This window comes from Triturus cristatus, chromosome 6 (assembly GCF_964204655.1).
Source record: "Triturus cristatus chromosome 6, aTriCri1.1, whole genome shotgun sequence".
NCBI lineage: Eukaryota > Metazoa > Chordata > Amphibia > Caudata > Salamandridae > Triturus > Triturus cristatus.
The window spans coordinates 1,206,393,435-1,206,410,989 of NC_140589.1; positions in this window are offsets into that span (position 1 = coordinate 1,206,393,435).

The following is a 17,555-nucleotide window of genomic DNA, read 5'->3' on the forward strand; positions in this document are numbered from 1 at the left end:
CTTATCTCAGAGAGGGATTGCCCTACTGGTTCAGTATCATAACTAGACACTCATCAACCACTGTACAGATGTGGGTGGACGATAGTTCATAGCAACAGTCAATGGGGGCCAATTATGCATTATGCCATGTGTACTCTATGGGGCCAATACTGATGATCCTGTCATCTCTAATAGTCTGCTTTCTGAGGTACATCAATGGTCAGAACTATTGATTATTTGCGGGGACTTCAACATCGTCCCTAACCCATGGATAGACTCCTCTTTTAGTAGTCGTGGGCTAAACTCCTCTTCGAGAACCACCTATATTGCGGCCTCAGGATCACGGAACGCTGCCAGGGAACAGCTGGTGGCTGCTGCGGGGCATTGGCGGTCCGACCATCCTAATTGTAATAGGGCGGTCGGAAGACTGCTGCACCCCCGGAGATTGGCGGCCCTTAGATTGCCAGACTCTTAATAAGCCCCTTGGTATCTCCTTTAACCCTAGGGTTATATCGGATCACAATTCTTTGTCTCTTCACTCTTTTGTTTATCCTGACAAATTGGGATATAAAAAAAATTAAGCATGTCCAGCATAGGAAATTGAACATCGAAGATATAAGTTGGTTAGCTTTGCTGCCATTCCTAAATGTGCTCCTTTCTGTAGACCAGTTAATGCCAATATTTTGAGGGTCAGTGTTGGAAACTTCAAAGTCAGTGACACCCAGTTAATTTGTTAAAGAAGGACAATAATGGATTTCTCATCTATTTGAAAAAAATGTCAGTATCTAGTGGTTGAGAAATGAAAATAGCATTGTAATCCATTTTGAAATTCTGTAAAAACACATCCTGACTTAAAATGAAATGCTAAAATGGACAATTATGGCACATGTGTTGGTAGATTATGATTGGCTCACATTGTATTTTTAGAGAAGCAAGGAAAGTTGAAAGTGCTCCTTATAGCCTGCCAGTTATGACAGATCATCTTAATAATTTTAAATATAATTAGGTTGAAGTATTTTAGAGAATAAAATTGACATTTCTTGCTTTTGTTTACGATGGATCAGTTGCTTTTCATAGTTATTCAGAGTTTTTTTACTTACAACTGATGTGGTATCACCAGTAATCAGACAGAATACAGATGCGCTGCCCAAAAAAGAAGCTCTGTAAACTGGTCATCCTAGGCCTCTTTGCCCGGCTTAGAAGACATGTTTTTTCACATGAGAATAATATATATTTATTTTGAGTTAAAATAGTTAATTCCTGCTTGTTTTTTAATTTATGAAGAGCATGCATCTTGCCACTCTTCGCATATGCATAGTAAAGATGTGAATGGCTATTCTGCTACAGGACTTTTCGCTCATCAAAGCATCTCATTATTTCTGCGTTTCTCTAAATTGTTGTGGCAGCACTTTACTTCCTGAATGCTTAACATGAAGAAATGTCATCATAGCGGAGCTCAGCATCCTGAATTGCATATTCTAAATTGGACAACTTTCCTTCAGATTTCAGCTTTAAATGTGTCTCACACAAATACCATGTAAGAGAAATACATCCATGGAGGATAAAGGAAACACAAAAATGGATGAATATTCCCTCCACTGACATCCCCTCTTACTTACCCAGTCTCCCTCAGCATTGTACAGTATGGCACTGAACATCAGAGAGCTGCTCCACTGTATATTCCAGTTTTGGAATGGCCAGGCTGTTAGCTGTAAATCCACAAAAAAGAGAGCCAGGCACAACCCAGTACAAGGCCCACCTTCAGTAACCGCCATCTCTGCCCTCCACAAATGATCCCTCTCCTATCACTAGACCATACTTCCCAAATCACTCAACTTAAGTAAGGAATGGCTACATAATCATCAAAGTAGTCTTAATGACATTATGTGGAATAGCAGATAGAATAGCATTTACTTGGAATGCTATTGGCATCACTAATATTTATGGAGTCACTCACTTTGAATAGATCTTAACATTAGAAGAGAATCCCATATCATCTAGATATAACACACCAATGTTGACCTTTGCCCTTCAAAGCAGTACCTTCAAGGGAGATGTTACTAAAGCTACAAGTTGCAAATCATGCAGAGGGCAAAGGTTATCACTTTGCAGTCCCAGAATGCAGAATCAGAACCCCCAGTACAATTACTGTTATCCTTAAGGATTCTTCATGGAGCATTCTGTATGCATTAGCTGGAGAAGCCCTTAAAGGCAGTTCAAATAGACCAATAAGTCTATGGAGAAAGTGATCTGGTATTACCCCTGGTCGAATTTTTCTTTTGACCCATGAGATCAACCAATCCATGGCAGCAGATTCAAGTATTTTGGTACATGCCATTCAGAGAGATGCAAGGAATGCTGGAGGGAATTAAGGGTTTTGCTTATTTCTTTATAGATTTTTGTCAGCCATTTACAAGACCCTAATCTACAGAATAGATGAGCAAATCAAATGTGGCGCTGAACAGTTCAAGAACCTTCAAAGGACCATTGTACTTTTTATGTCAGTAGGGCGATGCTCCATTGTTGGAGAAAGATGCCCACAACTGGAGAATAAGTTATATATTTTCTACTTGTTTTTCTTGTGGATTTCATTGTACTTTAATGTGTGTTAGTGTGCATGCTTGTGTATGAATATGTGTTTTTATTTTTTGCAAATTAATTCTGCTTATTTACATTTGCCTTTTTTGGGTTCTTTTTCAGTAGAGGAAAGACACATGCTGCCTGAATAGCAACTGGTTAAAAAAGTGTTTCTACAGCTAGAATTTATAGCATGGTGAAAAGACCAATCTGTCGGAGGCACTGGTGTTGATGATTCTTGGCAATTTGTTACTTCTATTAGAGGATTCACATTGCCCACCCACGGTAAATTACTGTCTCTCTGACAATGGTAATATTTCTTGTCAACTTGTGGTCAGACATGGTTTAATGCCTTTCCCTAATAACATGACGGGCTTGGGACAACAAATCCTGGCATGTTTTGGGAATCCGTGATCTCTGGCATTACGATAGTCCTTAGAGAATGATGGGTATTCTTGACATATTAAAAAGTGCCATGGTCTGATGGGTCTGCCACAAAAAATGAAACCAGAATGTGGCTGAGAGGGATTGGCTAAACATGTTCTTTAGGATATTCTTAAATATTTCCATTTCATGTTTGTTAAGATATCTATAACGTAGATATTAAAGGTAGAACTAGGACTTTGCAGGTATTGCCATGTTGTCAGAGTTTCCTAGAGGGTAAAATATTACCAGGACAAACATGGCATCCCATTTGTCCCCTTATATGTGGTGTCACTAGGGACAGGAACACTTAAAACAGCCAACACGGAGTTCAAGGCAACACGGAATTCTTAGAAGCTTATCGTATCCAACGCAAATTTCTATCGTTTGGGGCACTGCTGCAGGTGATATGACAATAACTATCTTGTTGAATAATCAAGCAGTCAAGCCAAATATTATGTTTCAGGTAGAAAGTACTGCAAGGTCACTGGAAAAAATGTTGTTTGAAAAATGTGTCCCATAATAAGACATTATTAGAAAGACAAGGAAGAGGTGAATGTTAGGTGTCATGCTAAATAACTACACTAGAGGCCATTTCTTCATAGCTAGCATGGGAGCACAAGGAAAACATTCAAGATATGATTCCAATTCAAATACTAGCATCCTCTCTCACCTACCATTTCTCTCCCAGCAATATGATGTATAAGTGTAACCATTTGGATGATCCCATGCACCATTACACCTGTGGCAGGCCAATTGGGTAGCTGCGAAAGATACCTAAAATTGTCATTAGGCAAAAAAGACTTCAGAAGCTGACCGCACTAAACATTATTACAAACCCTCTCCTCTCGGATCAGTCTACAGACCCCAATCTTGGATGATCTTGGATGAGTAAAAAGATAATAACAGGACGTTAGAATAGGGAATTGTGTTTACCTGTATATAAATATATACACTCACACAGATCTATAGCACACAATGGAGTCACCATTATGTAGTTATGGTTTAGACAAATGCTCCATTGAAAAGGCTTTTTCGGATCTCACCAAGACCTTAAACCCTGCAACAAAATTGGCAAGGTACGGTCCAAAACGCCAAACTGTGTACAGTTCTGTATAGGGGAAAAAAGTTAAGAGGAGAGTCGAAAAAAGTAAATATTCTAAATCCAATAAATGTCATTGTTAGCTGACCCTTTGAGAGAACAGCTTACTCATACAAGAAGAATGTGTTTACTAACAGTGTTTTTTCTACAATTTGTGGTTCAGCATGATCAAGCATTACTTTTTATTTCACTGCAGGAAACTAAACAGTATAATCCAATATTGTACTTAATATTGCAAATAAACATTTGTCTGTTTGAAATCCATGTCTTTCAAGTTAATTACCCCAACGTAAATATGTAAAATAAGCAATACATAAAAGGTAACATATAATATGGTCCAATATGCTATAGAGGGGTTCTGGTGATGTCATATACCAAAAAGGGTGAGTGGGCAAGTCCTCTGCAAACATCAAACAATGAGTTTGCATCTGAAATAGGATTGCCTCTGCCCACTGGACTGACAGCTATGGTGTGCCTGTTTTGTCAAATGTGACGTCAATATTTACTGAAAACAGCAAAAAGTTAAGAGGCATCTGCAGGGCAAAAAGGGACTACTTTTATTTTGTAATGGATTGCGAACAGTACAAGTGTCAGATGAGGTCTTAGGCACTTGTAAATGGGGCTGTGGGTATACACATTCTGCAGATCTTGCAGGTAAAAGTAAATATATTCTGTGTATCAATGGCAGAATAGTTGCAAGCTCACCTTGAAAAGTGGTTATGATTTGACAAATACGTTTACTCTGCGTAGGTGCAAAAAAGGGATTTTAAAGGAGTATAGGATAGTCTGGAGGAGTGAAAGAAAGGATGAGAGGCGGATGGTCTTGCAAATTGTGCATTGTAAATATTCATTTATGTAAAGAGTTGATTGGTGGCCTTTATTAATCCGTGCAAAAACAGCATTCATTTGCCATTGATAAACCTTCCAGAAAAGTAATTACAAAACCCCTAGACCATTAAGATTTGGATGCTGTAAAGAAGAAATTGCACAGTTTTGCTTTAGACGGGGGGATAGGGCAAGGGATGAGATTGGCTTTGTAGACCATCCACCATTGCAGAAGCCAACTAGATAAAATGTACTGAGACAAAGAAAATATTCAAAAACGTGGTGGACGTTAAAATCCTGTTTCGCCAGAGGAAAGTAGCAGTCTGTTGTTCTGCCTCATCATTGCCTCTGTGGTGGGCCAGCGTGGCTGCTGAAGTGGTAGAAATGGCATGAGGCAAAATGTACTCCAAGGCCCACTTCCATTATCCACACAACACCATGCCCAAAATAAAAAACCTTCATTAAAGTGTTTAGCAGCTCCCGCGTTTTAGAAGGTGATCACATGCTCCTTTAAATGCCAAGTTTATCAACCTGATGCAATCTCATGAATTGTATGGGAGGCATGTGCATATAAATGTAGGAATATGGATGTGGTTGAAACTAGACAGCCAAAATATATCCAATGTGTATGAAGATCTATAGCTATTGAACTTATTTACACTTTATTTGTAGGTTGGGTAGGTAAGGGAGGAAGTGCCAGAGAATGAAATGGGGATGCTGAAAGACGATTGACGTCTAATCCAGACATAAGGGAAAGAAGAGGAAAGGGGGAAGAAATTGACAGAAAAGAAGCTTAGGGGACTTTTCACTCACCCATGCTCTTCCAGCAATATGATGTGGGATGTTCAAAATCAAGGTCAAACTCATCTGTCTCATGTAGTCTCTAGAAAGGCATACAGGAAGCTGCAAAGAATCAAAAAAGGACTTCAGCAAAGATTAAGGCCAACTCCATCCTCCGCTAATGAGGCTCACATTCCCGCTCTGCCCACAGCTTTGTATGTGAGGATATAAAATTATTAATATTGTACTACCATGTTATAAAATAAACATTAACCAAATATTTAGAATATAAGTATATATAAATAAGTATAGAGTTTTTTTTAATTTCTCCTTGCTAATGGAAGCTTTAGGTCTGCAGGGTCAGCTGACACCTAGATTTGATTTCATGAAGGTTTCATGAGGGTTCTTTATTTATTGATTATGGCTGTGGGGGGAAAACATTTTGGGCCTTTGGGCGGATGTCTCGGGTGGTCTCTGGCCTGCCCTGCCCCTTTTGTTCTTTTTCCCACATCCATCCTCAGTCTGGGGTGCTCCAGGGGGAGGGGAGTTTATGTACTCATGTCTACTACAGTGCTAGTGGTATTCTTTTGGCAATGGGGTCGTCAGCCCTGTTTCTGAGCCTTGCATGGAAGGGATAGGGTTGGGGGAAAGCTGTGGGTCACTTTTGTCTTTATACTGACGTTTTCGTTGCAATTTTTGGTCAGGTTGCTGGAAAAAAATGAGGCCTTATGGTTGTGGACAGTAAAGTTGGGACTAAGAATGATTCTATGCTGTTGTTCTCTTTCAGGGTGGGATGGTTGTTTGATCAAGAATGTCCTGGTTTTGCCAGGGGTGTGGTCCTGGCCAGCATCTTCATATTCTTTTGTGGAATATCAATGGAATGGAGCATTTAGTATGCATTAGATGGAGAAGCCATTAAAGGCAGTTCAAATAGATCAATACGTCTATGGAGAAAGTGATCTGGTATTACTCTTGGTCGAATCTTTTTTTTGACCCTTGAGATCAACCAATCCATGGCGGTAGATTTTAGTATTTTGGTACATGCCATTCAGAGAGATGCACGGTATGCTGGAGGGAATGAAGGGGTTTGCTTATTTTCTTTATAGTATAGTGGACCAATTTTTGTCAACCATTTACAAGACCCTAATCTACAGAATAGATGAGAAATTCAAATGTGGTGCTGAACAGTTCATGAACCTTCAAAGGACCATTGTACTTTCTATGTCAGTAGGGCGATGCTCCATTGTTGGAGACAGATGCCCACAACTGGAGAATAAGTTATATATTTTCTACTTGTTTTCCTTGTAGTTTTCATTGTACTTTAATGTGTGCATGTGTATGAGTGTGCATTCTTGTGTATTAAATATGTGTTTTTATTTGCAAATTAATTCTGCTTATTTACATTTGCCTTTTTTTGGGTTCTTTTTCAGTAGATGAAAGAAACATGCTGCCTGAATAGCAAATGGTTAAAAAAGTGTTTCTACAGCTAGAATTTATAGCATGGAGGAAAAAACCAATCGGCTGGAGGCACTGGTGTTGATGATTCTTGGCAATTTGTTATTTCCATTAGAGGATTCCCATTGCCCACCCACGGTAAAATACTGTCTCTCCCATAATGGAAATATTTCTTGTCAACTTGTGGTCAGACATGGTATAATGCCTTCCCCTAGTAACATGACGGCCTTGGGACAATAAATCCTGGCATGTTTTGGTCATCCGTGATCTCTGGCATTACGATAGTCCTTAGAGAATGCTGGGTATTCTTGGCATATTAAAATGTGCCATGGTCTGATGGGTCTGCCATAGAAAATGAAACCAGAATGTGGCTGAGAGGGATTGGCTAAACATGTTCTTTAGGATATTCTTAAATATTTCTATTTTATGTTTGTTAACCTAGAGAGTGAAATATTACCAGGACAAACATGGCATCCCATTTGTCCCCTTAAATGTGGTGTCACTAGGGACAGGAACTTTTAAAACAGCCAGCATGGAGTTCAAGGGAAAACGGAATTCTTAGAAGCTTATCGTATCCAACGCAAATTTCTATAGTTTGGGGCACTGCTGCAGGTGATATGACAATAACTATGTTGTTGAATAATCAAGCAATCAAGCCAAATATTATTTTTCAGGTAGAAAGTACTGCAAGGTCACTGGAAATAAAATGTTGTTTGAAAAATGTGTCCCATAATAAGGCATTATTAGAAAGACAAGGAAGAGGTGAATGTTAGGTGTCATGCTAAATAACTACACTAGAGGCCATTTCTTCATAGCTAGCATGGGCGGACAAGGGAAACATTGAAGACATGGTTCCAATTCATATACTAGCATCCCCTCTCACCTACCATTTCTCTCCCAGTAGTATGATGTATAAGTGTAACCATTTGGATGATCCCATGTACCATTACACCTGTGGCAGGACAATTGGGTAGCTGCGAAAGATACCAAAAATAGTCATTAGTCAAAAAAGACTTCAGAAGCTGACCGCACTAAACATTATTACAACCCCTCTCCTCTCGGATCAGTCTACAGACCCCAATCTTGGATGATCTTGGATGAGTATCACCTCTGTGGTGGGCCACCGTGGCTGCTGAAGAGGTAAAAAATGGCATGAGGCAAAACGTACTCTAAGGGCCACTTCCATTATCCACACAACACCATGCCCAAAATAAAAAAGCTTCATCAAAGTGTTTAGCAGCTCCCGCGAATTAGAAGGTGATCAAATGTGCCTTTAAATGCCAAGTTTATCAACCTGATGCAATCTCATGAATTGTATGGGAGGCATGTGCATGTAAATGTAGGAATATGGATGTGGTTGAAACTAGAAAGCCAAAATATATCCAATGTGTATGAAGATCTATTGCTATTGAACTTATTTACACTTTATTTGTAGGTTGGGTAGGTAAGGGAGGAAGTGCAAGAGAATGAAATGGGGATGCTGAAAGAAGAGTGACGTCTAATCCAGATATAAGGGAAAGAAGAGGAAAGGGGGAAGAATTTGCCAGAAAAGAAGCTTAGGGGACTAGTGACGTGGGATTAATGACAATGCAACAAGTGGAGATACTAAGAAGATTGTCTAATGTTTAGAGGTCTTATTAGTGGATGAGAAATGCTAGGAAAGGTTTGTTTAGAGGCTGGTCAAGTTAGTAATGGATTGGGAACAGGTTGTTAGAAATGAAATTTATAGTGGATCCAATGTTAGAGAACATATATGTAGGGTACTGAAAGACCCAAATACTTTTTCACTTACCCATGCTCTTCCAGCAATATGATGTGGGATGTTCAAAATCAATGTAAAACTCATCTGTCTCATGTAGTCTCTAGAAAGGCATACAGGAAGCTGCAAAGAATCAAAAAATGACTTCAGCAAAGATTAAGGCCAACTCCATCCTCCACTAATGAGGCTCACATTCCCGCTCTGCCCACAGCTTTGTATGTGAGGATATAAAATTATTAATATTGTACTACCATGTTATAAAATAAACATTAACCAAATATTGAGAATGTAAGTATATATAAATAAGTATAGCGTTTTTATTCTGCACATCTGCAGTCCTTGAATATATATATGTGTAATATGTGTATATCATCAAGTTATACACATGCACACATTTATATATGTATATATTGATATGTATATATAGATATATTTGTAAATGCCTGGGTACATGGGGTACAGCGGCAAGACAAATATTCACAGAATATGGCCCTTTCTTTTGGGTTGTGTATCCCTCTGTTCAAAATACATCTTTGGAAAACTTCCCTGGGAAATAATGAAGGCCATGTAAACCTTTTTAGTTTTGACGGTTTTGATGAGTCAACATCCCGTCTTGGGAATCCTAGAGGTGTGATCTAAGGAGGCAGAAAGAATCTAATGTCAGGTGTTCACTTGCACTGGAATGTTTATCTAGAATGTGTGAAGTTGCAACAGTCACTAGAGTCTTCTGAGTATGATAATCTAAATGTTTTCAAAAGATGACAGACTAGATGCACATTGCATGCTGTGCCCATGGGTCTTGTTTCCTAACAGGTCTCTAGTACTCCCGTAAAACTTTGGTAGTCCAGCGACATCTTATGAAGTTTGCAGGATTCCACAAGTTCATGGAGTGACTGGGCCTAGGTCAGCACAGCTGGAGGAGGCTTCCTATGTACAGAGGAATATTTATCATGCATTAAAAGTTACTCTGGCAGAGTAGTCCTATTTACATTGCAGCTTTGGGTGCTAAGCTTCACCACTGGTATGAGCTTCTTCTCTGGTATTTCAATGCAATCTTGATTCTTGAACTTCCTACCAATCTAGTCCATGGCACATTTTTCTGGTTTTTTTAATACCATGTCCTGGTGTTAACATTAAGGAGTCCAAAAAGTTTGGTGGCTCTGGCAGGGGCCATCGAAGTAACTGCGTGGATTCTTGAAAACGTTGTATTGCAAATTTTGTATCGTAAAAGGCATCATAATTCTCCTAGACTTATTTGCAAAATATATGTAAAAGACTCAATATTTCCCCTTGTGAATGACATTAGGATGTGTGCCGTCATTAAATATGCATTTACAAAGCCAGGGAAAGTCCATATTTACTTTTGCACATTTTGTACAAGCCATCAGTCTGGGTCTACTTCAATAAGAGAAAGCTTGCTTTCTGGTGGTGATGAGATAAACAGGTTTGCTTAGAATTTATAAGTTATTCAGAAGATCGTGCAACAGCAGTGATTCACACAAAATCTTCCTCATACATTTTGGCTATGTGTATATAGTACTGTGGCATAAACTACGCTGTCTTGATAAATGTACACTGTAAATAGTCATCTATTTAAAGAATCAATTATTAGCCTTTATTAGTCTTGATGAAACAGCATTCATTTGAAATTAGCAAACGTTGGGAAACTTTATTGTCAAAACTCAAAGATGTAATCTCTGTTGGGTAAAAGCCACTGAAGGATGAGGCAGTAAGATAAGACAATAAGATAATACAATGTATGAGCAGCTTGTGTAGCTAGTTCTAGAGAGGGACAGGTGGCAAGAAATGACTGGTTTTGTCGACAACACATTGATAGAAACCAATAGATCAAAAGCACTGAGAGAAAGGAAATGCTGAAACACATGGCGAAGGAAATGCTCAAGCACATGGTGAAGGAAATGCAGAAACACATGGTGAAGGAAATACTCAAGCACATGGTGAAGGAAATGCTCAAACACATGGTGAAGGAAATGCTCAAAACATGGTGGCCTTTTATGTCCTGTCTCACCCTTTCTCCAGAATAAGGTCGGAGGCTTCGGCTCTCTCTCATTCTTGTGTCTGTGGGGAACCACTGTGGCTGCTGTAAATGTAAAAAGTGCATTAGACAAAACATACTTCCAGTCCCACTTTCACTATCTACACCAAACTCTCCTTCCATGTCCACAATGAAAGTCTCTCAACAAACATTTCAGTGGCACCCAGCTTTAAGTAGGACCATGATCACACAGAGTTTGTTGCCAGCAACCTAGTGCCTAGTAAATCATGTGAAGTAGGAGATGACAGTATTATTTAGCTGTAAAGTCATATCTTCAGCGTTGGTATCCTATATAAGTTCAAAGGCTACTAGCAAACCAAAGCCGAGTCCCACCTTGCTTTCATGGAATGTGGCAGGCCTCAAGAGTAAATTGATATGTGAAGACTGGGGCACCTTCAAAGATAATTTTGACGTCTGCCTAATGCAAGAGACATGGGCCCTAGAAGGGTAGGCTTTGTATCATTTAACACACTAGCAGTAACTAGTGGCAGGGGCAGACCATCTGGGGGTCTTTCTACCTGGGTTGCTATTCACCTGGGTGCCTCTGCAAGGCAACTCCAGACCAACTCAGATGACATTCAATGTATCTTACTTGAGTTGCCCAATAACATCCATCTGGCTCTCTTGAATGTTTATTCCAGACCTTCTATGGGTGGCCGGGAATCCAATGTCCTTGAGCAGTTAAATAAATTCATTTTGTCTTTGGATCCCGGACATTCTTTGATAGTGGGTGGCGATTTTAATTGTCAATATGAACCACTTAGCGTGTCGGTCCTAGACGATCCAACCGCCGAAAATGAACATCGAAACATTCCTAACCCTATGATTCCCAAGGTCAAAGCCTGGACCCCTCTGGTTCTTCAGATTTCCGCACTTACTCTTTCCTTATCCTTAAGGGCATGCAATGGGAGATTTGATTCTGATAGACCAGGACGAGCTACCTTTAATAGAGTTGGACAAACTTCTATTTTAGATTACATTCTTATTGAAACTAGATCATGGGACAAGGTGCTCGATTTCAGGGTGTCAGAACGGGCTGATAGCGATCACAACGCTTTGGTTGTGACATTCAAATCAGGTAGCTGGGACATGAGCAGCTACGATACATCGATATCTCCCATAGCAGAACCTCTCATCCTGCACAATAATGGACGAAGGGTAAGATGGCTCCGCATTGCAGTCAGCCCAAGCAAATTGTCAGAGATTTATAGCCTGGCCCTACCCCATATCATTGGAATGTCTGAGGCAGGCCCTAATCGAACTTACACAGAACAGGAAATCGGGCCCACGGGTATCCACCTACAGTTAGTAACTGATCTCTCGAAGGTGTTTTGCTCAACTGGGAATGAGAGGCCCCATCTGCCGAAAAAGCAATTGTGGTATTCTGCTGAGTGCAGGAAGTCGAAGAGTGACCTGCTAACGGCCATTAAGGCCCTGGACAAAGACAGGATCAAAATATTGAGGGTACGGTACAAACAAACCTTAGAAAGGGCCAGAAAGGCTTGGGAGGCTGACACATGGGAGGAGCTAAGATTAACCCTGCAGGCCAAGGATTTTAAGGGCTTCTGGACCATCGTCAGTAAGGGTAGAAAAGATGCAGGACCGATCTTATTCCCTAACATAGCCCCAGCGGCATGGGAAGCCCATTTTGGGGGCCTCTACTCCAGCTCTAATGTTAACGCATTACCTATATACACCTCACATTCTAATCTTGGTTGTCGAGCCGTAGATGTTACGGCGGTAACGATAAAGGAGGTGGAAACTGCCATACAACTGTTGTCACCTAACAAAGCACCGGGACTGGATAGAATCCCTGGCGATCTTTATCGTTCGGAACCAAAGATCTGGGCCCCGTATCTATGCGCCCTATTTAATTCAATTCTGGTGGGCGCGGAACTCCCAGAGTCTTGGTTAGGTGCGGAGATCGTACCAATATTCAAGAAAGGATGTCCCCTACAACCCTCGAATTATAGGCCCATCAGCTTAATTGATATCACACAGAAGCTGTTTGGACGTATAATACTGGATAGACTACAGACCTGGGAGTCAGACAACAACATCTTAAGTCCCCTACAAGCGGGTTTTAGGAAGGGAACTTCCACTGTCGACCAGATTTTCCGACTTCAGGTTATATATTGGAAGACTGCGAAGTTAGAGGGTGGCAGCCTCTATCTCATCTTCGTCGACCTGAGGTCGGCATTTGATCTGGTACCGCGAGAAAATCTGTGGAAGGTTCTCCGGGCGCTTAACGTCCCCTCATATCTTCTGGGCATTGTGAGTAGACTCCATACGAAAAACTTCGCCCAGGTCAGATGTGGAAAGCATGGAGAGCTGTCCCCCCGCTTCCCTGTTAATCGTGGAGTCCGTCAGGGATGCGTGTTGGCACCCACGCTTTTCTGTTTATACATCAATGGGCTCATCAAACATCTGAAAGGTATCAGGGATACAGACGCGCCAATACTTGCAACGGGTATGGTGCCAGCATTGATGTTCGCCGACGACACTTTGTTGTTGTCGCGAACGTCAACTGGCATCCAGCGCATCCTGGATGGCTTTGTGGATTTTTGTGCGGAAAGAGGTTTGGAGATCAATTTAGCTAAAACTAAATTCATGATCCTCAACCCCCCCAAGCACACAAGGCCAAACCCAGTTCTGAATGGCGTCCACCTTGAGCGGGTGTCAACGTTCGGATATCTGGGGATTATAGTACAAGAAAATTTCGTTTGTGGGGGACAAATTGCTAACTCTCTGCTAAAACTTGCCCAAACCACTGGGGGAATTTCCCAAGTATTTAGAGGCTCGGTATCAAAACCAGTGGCACCAGCAATAGAAATCTACAGGACCCAAGCAAGAGTGGCCTCCACCTATGGAGCAGAATTATGGGGTCACTCCAGAATAAACAGTATGATAGGAACTGAAAACTCTTTTGTGAGGAATTTGTTGGGTTTACCCTCTAGCTCCCCGTTGATCCCTATTAGATTGGACTGTGGGCTGTTGCCCATGGAACAGGTGGTAACATTGCGCCCACTGATATATTGGAAGAGACTTTGGTCTAACGAAGAGCTGGGTTTTTATCGGGAGGAATTCCAGGGGGTTTGGCCCCAAATGAAGAGTAAGAATATTCCTTGGTTGAGATTTGTTAGGGACACCTGTACCAAGATTGGCCTTCCTGAATTATGGACCTCTCCGGAGGTCTCTTGTCCGGCCTTATCAAAAGCAAATCTGGCCGAACAGTTCAGAAACTATCATCTCTCGCGTCTCCATGAATGTTCTGATATGGGTAGGCTGACGGCTGAATTCCTACTAATCAAAGATACCTATAGGAGAGAGGAATTTCTAGATCTGGTTAGTCCCCCGGCTGCTAGGAAGCTCTACTGCCAACTGAGAATGGGCAGTCTACCGCTCAGATCGCTCACCTCTAGGTGGGCTGCTAATAACACTATTGCCTGCCCGGCCTGTGGCTATAGACTGGAGGATGAAAAGCATGTTTTCTTCTTCTACTTACCCACATACCACCTGCAAAGAAAACGTTGGGTTAAGCCCATATGCAACAACCTGGGATTTAGAGAGTGCGAAAAAGCTATGAGAATTTTGAAGTACGACACCCAACCCACAATAGTTTTTGCAGTTTCCCGGTTTTTTAATGCTATGTGGACAAAACGTAGGAAATTTTGTAATTAACCTCCTGGTCTAAAAAGAAAAAAAAGGAAAGGGGAAAAAAAATATATATATTTTTTTTTTTCCCCTTATGTTTTTGCATGAACGTCTATGTAACATCGTATAACTGTGAACTGATTTGGTTATTTTAATACTTTTAACTGTGGATTGTGATAATTTATGTTGCTTTTATGGCCTTTGGAGCCGAAATAAAGTTTAATGATGATGATGATGAAATGTAAAAAGTGCATTAGACAAAACATACTTTCAGGCCCACTTTCACTATCCGCACCAAACTCTCCTTCCATGACCACAATGAAAGACTCTCAACAAACTTTTCAGTGGCACCCAACTTAAATAGGACCATGATCACACAGAGTTTGTTGCCAGCAAACCTAGTGTCTAGGAGATGACAGTATTATTTAGCTGTGAAGTCATATCTTCAGCCATGGTATCCTTTATAAGTTCAGAGGCTTTAAAGATCTCCAATGTTAGAGCAGTGTATTTGACTAGTTTGCCCATAGACATTCCATGAGTATAAATAGACTGCATGAAGTATTTTTCTGGCAGACAAATAATACACGCAAATATGTTTAAAGTGAAATACCAACGAGGATGCATGTTCACCTTGATAGGATGTAGGAGAGTGGACAGGTTAATAGCCAATGGAAAGAGGTGGATCCTAGTGAAATGCACTAATTCTAAACAACAAACTTAAACTTGCAAGATTAATGAAAGACACATAATTTTCCAGAGAAAGGTTAAGATTATCTTGACATGTGCAAAGTGAGACACGTTTTCCTAAACATCAGCCTGGCTATTCAGTGTGTGCTATTTATTGGCACTACGCTCCTGCATCTTTATACTTTTTTGCAATTGCACTCTGAACTCACTGCCCATATGCGTGTTTTCACTAATGATTAAGAGTGTCCTGAGAGTTCTCATCTAGAGCTGATTGTAAGGTATTATCTACTGTTGCCCACTGCAAAGTGTGTTGGCATTAGTTAATGCAATGTGCTGAGAGCATAGCACATTAATTGACTATTGTGTATGTGAGGGGATATGACAAGGAGAACAGGCAAATAAGAGCTTTTACCACTGAGCATGTGGGGAATTCATCTATTAGCACTAGACCTCCTATCTCACCACTATAGGAAGGCCAAATAGCCTATTGCGACTGCTGGCTTCCACACCTTCACTGAACATGGAACACAAGTAAATAAGAATACTTATTGTGACCATTCTACTGCCTTGGACTAGCTGATCCACTTTCAGTATTCCAGAGAAAATTATAATAATTATATTAATCAAAAAAGTGTCCATCCACTGGAACAATAGCTGAATATGAAAATCTTGAGAATTTGAAACCATGCATAGAAAATATATTTTTGGTGAAGTTTATTTCTAAGAACACTCTTTCACTGACTATACTAAATAACAAAAACAACAAACATTCATACAGGGTGTCCAAAAATCTTTACTTTGATGTTCCTCATATTAGCTAGACATAGATTCCCTTCAAATGTGTTGCCACGAACAACAGGCATTCACTCCATACTGCCTCTCAGGATCAATCAATCAGAGGATTTGTAGAGCACTTCTTGGTACCTTTGAAGGTATACAGGCAATGGCAGGGTCCAGTGAGTAGACAAATAGCCAAGTCTGCAGGGACTTTCAGAACTCTGGAAGAGATGGGAATGTCCAGAGATATAGAGGTATCTCATTCCATGCCATCATTGCTAGGTGAGAGAAGGAGCAACGTCTGCATTTGCAATGTCAGTTGCGGGGGTGAAGGTTAGAGACGGAAGCGGAGCTGAGATGTCTGGTGGGCTGATGGAAGTTCAGGCGGTGGTTCAAGTAGGCAGCTCTGCAGTTGTGTAGGGCCTTGTATGGTTGGGCCAGGAGCTTGATACCCAGCATATTTCCTGTAGAGAGAGCCAGTCGAGTTCTAAGGGATGATGTCTGTTCATCAAGGGAGATCCATGGCGAATCTGGCTGCTGTGTTCTGTAATTGTCTGTAGTGGGTTTGTTGCTTGGTGGGGGTCTGAGTTAAGAGTACCTCTGTCGCGCCGTGTTGAGCTTCAGGCCGTTGTCTTTCATCCAACTGGCAAAATCTGTAACACAGTTGTGGAAGTTGGTCTTGGTGGTGTCTTCTGCCAGGGAGAGGATGAGTTGTGTGTCATCGGTGCAGGATATGCTGCCAGTCCATGGGTTTGGGTGATGCTGGACAGAGGTGTCATATAAGTGTTAAAGAGGGTGGGGATGAGCAAGGATCCTATGGGTACTCCACAGATGATTTCCTTGGGTTCGAAGGAGAAGGGTAGAATTACTTTTTGCTTTCTTCTGGTAAGGAGAGGCACCATCTGAGAGCAGCTCCTTGGATGCCTCTGGTGTGCAGCTTTGTGATGAGTGTGTGGTGGGAGCCTCCTCGTAGGCTGCCGAGAGGGCCAGGAGGATCAGAGCCGCAGTCTCTCCTCAGTCAAGTAGGGCTCTGATGTAGTCAGTAGCCGCCATGAGGGCTGTCTTGGTGTTGTGGTTGCTGCTGAATCCAGATTGCGTGGAGTCGAGTATAAGGTTCCATTCAAGATGTGAGGAGAGTTATTGGTTGATGGCTTTTACTAATACTTAGGCTAGGAATGTGTGCAGGGAGATCGGTTGTCAGTTGTGGAATTCACTAGGATCTGCCAATGGTTTCTTTAGTAGGGGGTTGACTTTTGCATGTTTTTAGTCTTTGCGGAAGGTGGCTGTGGCAATTGAGGTGTTAAATAAGGGAGCGTGTAGGTGGCTGATGTCATTACAAGACCGACAGATACCATTAAGCAATAACGTTTTATTGCTTCCCCAACATTCAGCCCTTTAAAGAACAATAATACATCATAAAGCAATAGAATGGTCAGACAATATGTATGTCCAGGAGACACAGTCATCATCCTCTTTCATTC